We start from the raw sequence: 7,509 nt of genomic DNA on the forward strand, positions 1-7,509 counted from the left end.
TTTTTGTGTGCATGTCTATCTTTGGCAGTGTTTTAGTTATTGTTTCAGAAATTGAATTGTTTCTTGTTGGTGTTGCAACATGTTTTTGACTTTCTATGGTTTCTTTCTAAACTTTTGTGTTATGTTTATGTGATTCTTCATGTGGCAAACCATATAGTTTTTACTATCGAACATTTAAACTCCTAATTATTTTGAATATTTGGAATTCTAGACAAAATATTGATTATTATGGGTGCACCAGGGGCAGTGGTCAACCAACTTTGTACTTTGTTGTAGTGTATAAGTCAACACACAAACTTAGTTACCATAGATAATAAAAACTTAGGTGGTGTTTGAAATTACGAATTATACAAGGATTGGAATCGACCGGTTCATTCCATTGGACTTTTCGTGAAGGAATTAGATTCCTTCCATGTGTCTTTCATTATTCCATCACGGAACGGAATAAAAATTGTATTGTATAACCTATTATTATTTAGGAACTTCTTGATTTAGATTCAATCACATTTTATTTTCTTAATAAATAGAGTTATAACAGAAATTTGGAACCACGCCAAAAGATATTTCACGATGATAAAAAAACATTTTGTTTCAACTTTTTTCTTTTGATTTTGGAAAAATTGTGAGAAATGGCAGTGTCCTTTATTGTCACACCCCCGGGCAGCGGCGAAATTGCTGGGTTGTGCGATGTTAGGATGTTGGATCACAGTAACAACTAGGTATAATGTTTTCCTAGTGAGTTGATCAGCATAACGACTATGTACCATATTATCTCTAAAAGTTGACCAGAGTAACAACTAGGTATAATATTTTCCTAGTTAGTTGGTCAGCGTAACAACTGGGTACAATGTTATCTCTAAAAGTTGACCCGAGTAACAACTAGGTATAATTTTTTCCTAATGAGTTGGTCAGCGTATCGACTAGGCATAATATTATCTTTTAAATGTTGGGCAGAGTATCTACTAGACATAATATTATCTTTTAAATGTTGGGCAGGGAAAGAACTCGATTTTTTTTCGAAATGTACAAACATCTCAATTGTGCTTACAAACAGCTGATACAGGTGGTAAAGTTGTTCATAGAAAATCTTAACTAAAAACGATTTTCTGATAATATATGGAATGAAAATGAGATAAAAACTCATAAAAAATTATTTTCTTTTCATCCTACTCAACAAACCCCCATGATATGAACTAAAAACGAATCTAAGAAGATTTTGCAAACTTAAGGGATGTTGAGTGAAGACAATCGTATAGATCCATACATCTGAGCTAAAAACGAAAATGGATCAACAGATCTGAAAGATTGTGAAGCAAATGATGGGGTAAAACTCATAGAGAACTTCTTTTCTTCTCAACTTACTGAGAAAACCCCCAAAATATAAACAAAAACGGATCTAACAAGGTTTTTTCTCACTAAACCTTCTCTACTCTACTCTTCAGTCTGCTCAACAAATCTGAAAATCTTTTTGTTTTCCATCTCTAAGCTTCTAGAGGAAGCACCAACTAAACAACTTGAATGAAATTGTACATGAGAAATCAAGAACCAAAACCGATTTTCTTGAAAATGAGCAAGCAAAAGAGATAAAGACTTGTAAAATATTGTTTGTTCTTCATCTTGCTGAATAAAATTCGAAAATATAAACAAAGATGGGGGAAAACTCATAGAAATCTCTTTTCTCCCCAACTTTCTAAATAATCCATCAAAATATAGATAAAAATGAGCTTTGATAAAGTTTTTTAAGACTGGAGAGTTGCTCAGATGAACTAAAACAAAACATATCTAGACATCTGAGCAAAAAACAAGGCAGATCTGAAAATCTAAGAGAAAAAAACTCAAACAGATCAAAAGATCTAAGCGAAAAGACAAGCAAATCAAAAGATTTGTGCATAAAACTAAGCAGATCAAGAGATATGAATGATGCATGGTTAGACAGATCTGAAAAGATCTTGTCAAGAACCAAATCGATTTGAACAGATCTTGGCCAAAGCCAAACGGATCTAAACCAAATGGTGCTAGAAATGAACAAATCTGAGGAAAAATTGACCTGAACAACAGATCTGAGCAGATCTAGACAAGAACGAGATGATAGCTGCTCGCTCGAGTCCGGGATGGCTCCAAATGATGCGACAGCGGCTCCGACCACCTACTCTGAGGATGTGCTTCTGCGCCGGAGACATATCTGCGATGTCACAACAAACAAGGCCATTAGAGTCACCCCAGGGACTGTGCCCCGGGAGCGGACTTCGACGATCAAGTTAGATCAACTGATAGATCTGAGATGGTACTTCATGGTTGGAGAGAACTATCTTGGTGCTGGTGGTGGTATGTGGTGGCTGATGGCGGCGGGTGACGGCTGAGCCACCCGGCCGGAGTATAGTGTGGCAGCTGAGTCATGGGGGAAGACTCCAAGAGAAGGGTCCCCCTCTATGGAGGAGACACTATTCTATTTATAGGGGACAACTAGGTCAATGGGAATTAGGAGTTGGGCGAGGCCGCCCGGAGGCGCCGGGCGGGGCTGGCGAGCGCGCACCAGGCAAGACTGGCGGGTGCGCAACAGGAAAGGCTGGTAAGGGAGCGCTAGGCCGGGCCGGTAGGAGAGTCCCTAGCGAGGCTGGCAAGGGAGTCCCCAACAAGGCTGGCAAGGGAGAGTCAGGCCAGGGAACGTCAGGCTGAGTCGGCAGGGGAGTCCCCAGCAAGGCTGGAGGGAGCGTACTAAGCGGGACTGACACACTAGAGTGGTCTAGGTCATGCTAATAGACCATACATCATTAAGCCCCCTAGTCTGATGTTATTGGTACGCGTCCAATGACATCAGACTGGACTTAGTCGTATAAACCATGTGTCATCAGGTTGGCAAGGGAGCGCTAGGCGAGCCTGGCGCGTCAGAGCTGTCTAGGCCATGCTAATGGACCATATATCAACAAATACTATACAATTAGCAGTAATTATACAATTAACAGTGTAACTATCTATTAGTCAAATAATTAAATAATTAAGTAATTGATTAAATAGCAGCAGCAGCAACAACAACAACAACAATAATAATAATAATAATAACATTAACAAAAATAATAATACTTATATATTTGCAATGGCCTTAATGAAGGAAGAATGGATTAGAAGGGTCTCAAGGTTCATTTTAGAAACTTAGTTTGAGTTAAACCGAAGGTTGTGGGACGATAATTGTAAGTGATCAAACTGTAAGGGCTATAGCTGCCAGTTTGTGTATATCATCGTCTGGTCCCCCTGTTGGCGATGCTGCGTGAGAATGGTAATCTTCCTACTTTGAATTGTTGCTTCACCTGCATCTGGCAATCTATAAAGGAACCAACCCTAGCTTGAAGAATAAGGGGATTGTGTGTGCTGTGTTTTGTGCGTCTAGAGAAAGAGATAGAAAGAGAGAAACAGAGGGCAAAAAGGAGAAACGCCATGGATGCTTGAACGTAAGATTGTATTAAGGGTGGTATCAGTCAATAGATCAGACTGTAGTTAGTGTTTTTTTTAAGCTCCAATTGAAGTGGTGGTTCCAAGATTCGATGTCATTGTTTCCAGCATCCTCGGGTGGTCAAGTATCAGGTGGTTCGACGGAGATGCAACCACAACTTTCCAGGTCCGAGTTTGAGCTCTCTGTGACAATGGTATATCTGATCGATCTCGATTTCCAACATCATGCTATGTGTCGGGGAGAAAGACTCAGCCAAGTTAAGCATCGTCGGAAGTTGGAGTGTGCGCCGGGCACCTTCTGATGCTGGGATTCTGTGACCATTTCGTACGAAGTAAGCATATTCTCACCTTCTTTGACTTAATGTATGGATTAGGTTAAGTGTAGTTTTGGGTCATTGGTTCCTAGGCCAATGAACCTTTCGGGCTATTGTTGGTTGATGGACCAAAACTAACTTGGAGTTTAAGTGCAAGTAGCCTAGTTAAAGCCTAGTATTATTAGTGGGTTGCTGAATAAAAACAAAAACAAAAACAACAACAAATATATGAGATATCAAATGTTGAGTGTTTTAACTAATTAATTTCCGATTAGACAATGTATTTTATGGTTGAATCTTATCAAGTTGGCCTAATGTTTATTTCTAATCGACGATAATTAATTGTTGGTCGCATATAAGAATTTGATGAGCAAAAGGGTAAGATGTTAAGTAAAGTTTGGATATGTTAACCAAGTAACACTTGAGATATCAGTTAAGTAAGAATTATTTTATATTGTTGTAGGTGTTTAGGGAGATGGGATTCATTTTAGCCACATCAGTAGTTATTATGTGTTTTGCTACTCCATGTGAGTTTTTCTCACTGTACTTACAGGTTGAAGGCACCAAGGCCGGTCCATTGGTTTGATATCCTGCTATGCACTGACATGTTGAGTACGGAATAAATCTACATGATTATGCTAGTTGTCGATATGTTAGTCTGGTAGATCTGTAGGACTACCTCTGTTTCTATCTGCATGATTATCCGTATGTGATTGTTATCTGTTATATGTCAACATATTGTGTTGGGTTGAGGTTGTACTATTTTGTATTGTAGCCAACAAACCTTGGAGTATTTTCAAATATGAGCTGAGGGTCGGGTAGGGCATGCCAGACTCATACTGAGGGCTTAGTAGCATTCTAGATACGAGCTAAGGACCGGTTGGTATACCAGACTCGTACTGAGGGTTGGAAATTGGTATTCCATTCCAATGACTGAATGAACTAAGGAGCAAGCGAGACATAAGTTGTGGGCCCCGAGGGCAAGCCAGACTTATGTTGTGAGCTCAGGAGCAAGCCAAATATAAGTCATGGGCCCAAAAGGTAAGCCAGACTCATACTATGGGCTCAGGGGTAATCCAGTTTTTTAGCTGTGGACACAGTACATGTTATTATTTGTGTATGTTATATGTTCGTGAACGGGTATTTTGGGAGAATACACTAAGCTTCATGCTTAAAGTTTTTATTTATGGTTTTAGATTCTTCAGAGAACCGTATCAAGGCGAAGGCGTGACCGTACACATCCTTGGTTTTACTACTCATTGGATCTTGGGAGACTCTGATTTTAAATCATGTCTTGGAAATAATGGTTTTGTAAACACTTTTGTTAGTAAATAGGTTGTTTTGAAAAGTTTAAATTTGTTGAAAATTTTGGAATGTTACATAACATGTATTCTGTGACATCCCCAAAATCACGGCCAGAAAAGACCGATTTTGTTTATGCTTTGTAAAAATCAGAGTACTTCTTTTCATAAAAATGTTGCGGAATTTGTTCTCAGAAAAACACGATAAATACGTTATTAAAATATTTTCGAAGAAACGTATTTTATTCATCTTAAAACGTTTGGGATGTCATCGTTAATACAGAAACATAAGCATAAACAGAACTTACAATTATTTACACTAGTGATCTACATCTCTTTAAACCTCTCAGTGTAATGTCACTTCATATCGTCACCTGTGATATAAATAAACTGAGTGAGTCAGGTCGGGAAACCTGGTGAGTACATAGGGTTTTCAACCCACAATAATATAGTTATTATGTTTAAACAATCATCCCAATTACCCATCCCCATTATCTTCTTTTAGTCTTCCCTAAAGATATTATCTCAAGGGTCATCTCCTATATCATATTTACTTCTCATCTCCTTACATCGTATTTCCTTATATGATTGCTCCTACGAACTTTACCTAAGGATCATCGCCTACATTGCATAGACAATACTAATCCGGGGATTACTCCCTCAATATGTGTCTAGCAAGAGTTAGGGTATCATCGCATGATCACGCAGTCACAACATCGCCTGGACTTGTAAATCATGATAAGGGTTAGTCTATCATCGCATTAATACGTAGCCACAACATCGCCTAGACTCGTACTTCATAATAAGGGTTAGACTATCATCGCATGAATACGTAGTTACAACATCGCCTGAACTCGTAATTCATCACCTACAGGTTACTAGCCTGCTGGTGTTTCCACGGGGTTGTCTATAATAGTCCGTGGTCGCCATCTATACTCTGGTAGATGACTACATCTCCAAATTGTCGGACAAGGTTGTAGTATCCTACATCACCGATTCATAATCACCTATCTATCATCATCTTCCTATCATCACCTATCTCTCATTATTTTATTTCATCACTCACCAACTATTTCATCTACCCATGTTTTATCCCAACATATTTGTAGATATAAAATAAATATACAGTTTAAATCATTTAAAACATGTATAAATCATTCATCCAGCATAGACAACAAGTATTCAAACAATATTCACACATAGCACGTAATTTATATTAAAATACTTCATATCTATGTGTAAGATGAAAGGGACCATGCACTCACTTGATTAGGTGGTGACTCAGCACTCGGACAGCGCTTCGATACTCTCAAAACAATATTCCTTCGATAAAACCTAGTATCGATACCACTAAGGTTTAGTCTAACGATAACCGCGACAAATTCATTAGTCCGAGTATTATTAAGCGTTAATAATACTCGATATAACTCATAATAATAGCCCAAATAATTATTTTAAGGACCTAATAACATTCCTATAATTATTTGAAAGCTATATTAAAAATTGCGTAAGCCTAGCACACTTACAGTGAATTTTATCGAAAACCAGAACTTAATTGGAGCAGCGTTTCGAAACCGAAAAATTCTTTTTTTATCGGGACTCCGGGAGCCTCGGGGCTTCCCTAGGGTGCTAAGGGGTTTAACTAGGGCTTAGGGGTGGTTTGGAACTCTAGAGAGAGAAAGAAACTAGAGAGAGAAGTGGAAATTGTGTGAAAATGAGGGCTGCCTTCGCTGCCTTTTATAGCCTGCGAGGCCTCGGTACGCTGGGCGTACCTCGGACCTACGCGGGGCGTAAGGGCTCGGATAAGGCTGCCAGATCGACTCCAGTTGTCTCGCATTCGGAAGGGATAAGACCGAGGTTACGCGGGGCGTTCCGGATCTCGTACGCGAAGCGTACTCGTGCGCGGGGCGTCGGATGCTAACGTTGGGCGTATGCGAGGGGTTGCATGTCATGCATCCGAGGCGAGGCTTTCTTCAGCGATGGACGGTCTAGATCGTGCCACGTCACCTCATCTAGCAACAGCTTCGCAAACTCAAGATTAATCTTTAAAAATTCGTAACTTTCTCATACGAACTCCGTTTTTGACGTTCTTTATATCCACGCGAAGGTGGGAACGTACTCTAAAACTTTCGTTTAGACTTCATTGGCTAATTTTTGCTCGATTTTAAATTTTATATTATTAACGGGCCGGGACACGATTGGTCCGTTAAATCCTCATAACTTTTTCATCCGACATCCGTTTTCGCCCATCTTTTTCTCGTTACGCTACTCTCAACGAGATCTTCGATTCTCGTTTAGGTCATGTCGGCTAAAAACCGCTCGATCTAATATTCGAATTTCGGGCTGTACACTGATAGTCCGAAACTTCGAAAAATAATAACTTCTTCATACGAAGTCAGATTTCGGCGTTCTTTTTATCGATGTTCTTAGTTTAACATATTTTACGA

General features: G+C 39.2%; 1 long non-coding RNA gene across 1 annotated transcript; it reads left to right on the forward strand.

Annotated features, from left to right (window-relative positions):
* The first annotated feature begins 3,259 nt into the window (after positions 1 to 3,259).
* On the forward strand, positions 3,260 to 5,197 carry LOC145088220 (uncharacterized). The gene is made up of 2 exons (XR_013701015.1): positions 3,260 to 3,779; positions 4,225 to 5,197. It is a non-coding gene; the product is annotated as an uncharacterized LOC145088220 (long non-coding RNA).
* Positions 5,198 to 7,509: the final 2,312 nt, after the last annotated feature.

Source organism: Lactuca serriola, chromosome 2 (assembly GCF_051521515.1).
Source record: "Lactuca serriola cultivar US96UC23 chromosome 2, Lser_US96UC23_V15, whole genome shotgun sequence".
Classification (NCBI taxonomy): domain Eukaryota; kingdom Viridiplantae; phylum Streptophyta; class Magnoliopsida; order Asterales; family Asteraceae; genus Lactuca; species Lactuca serriola.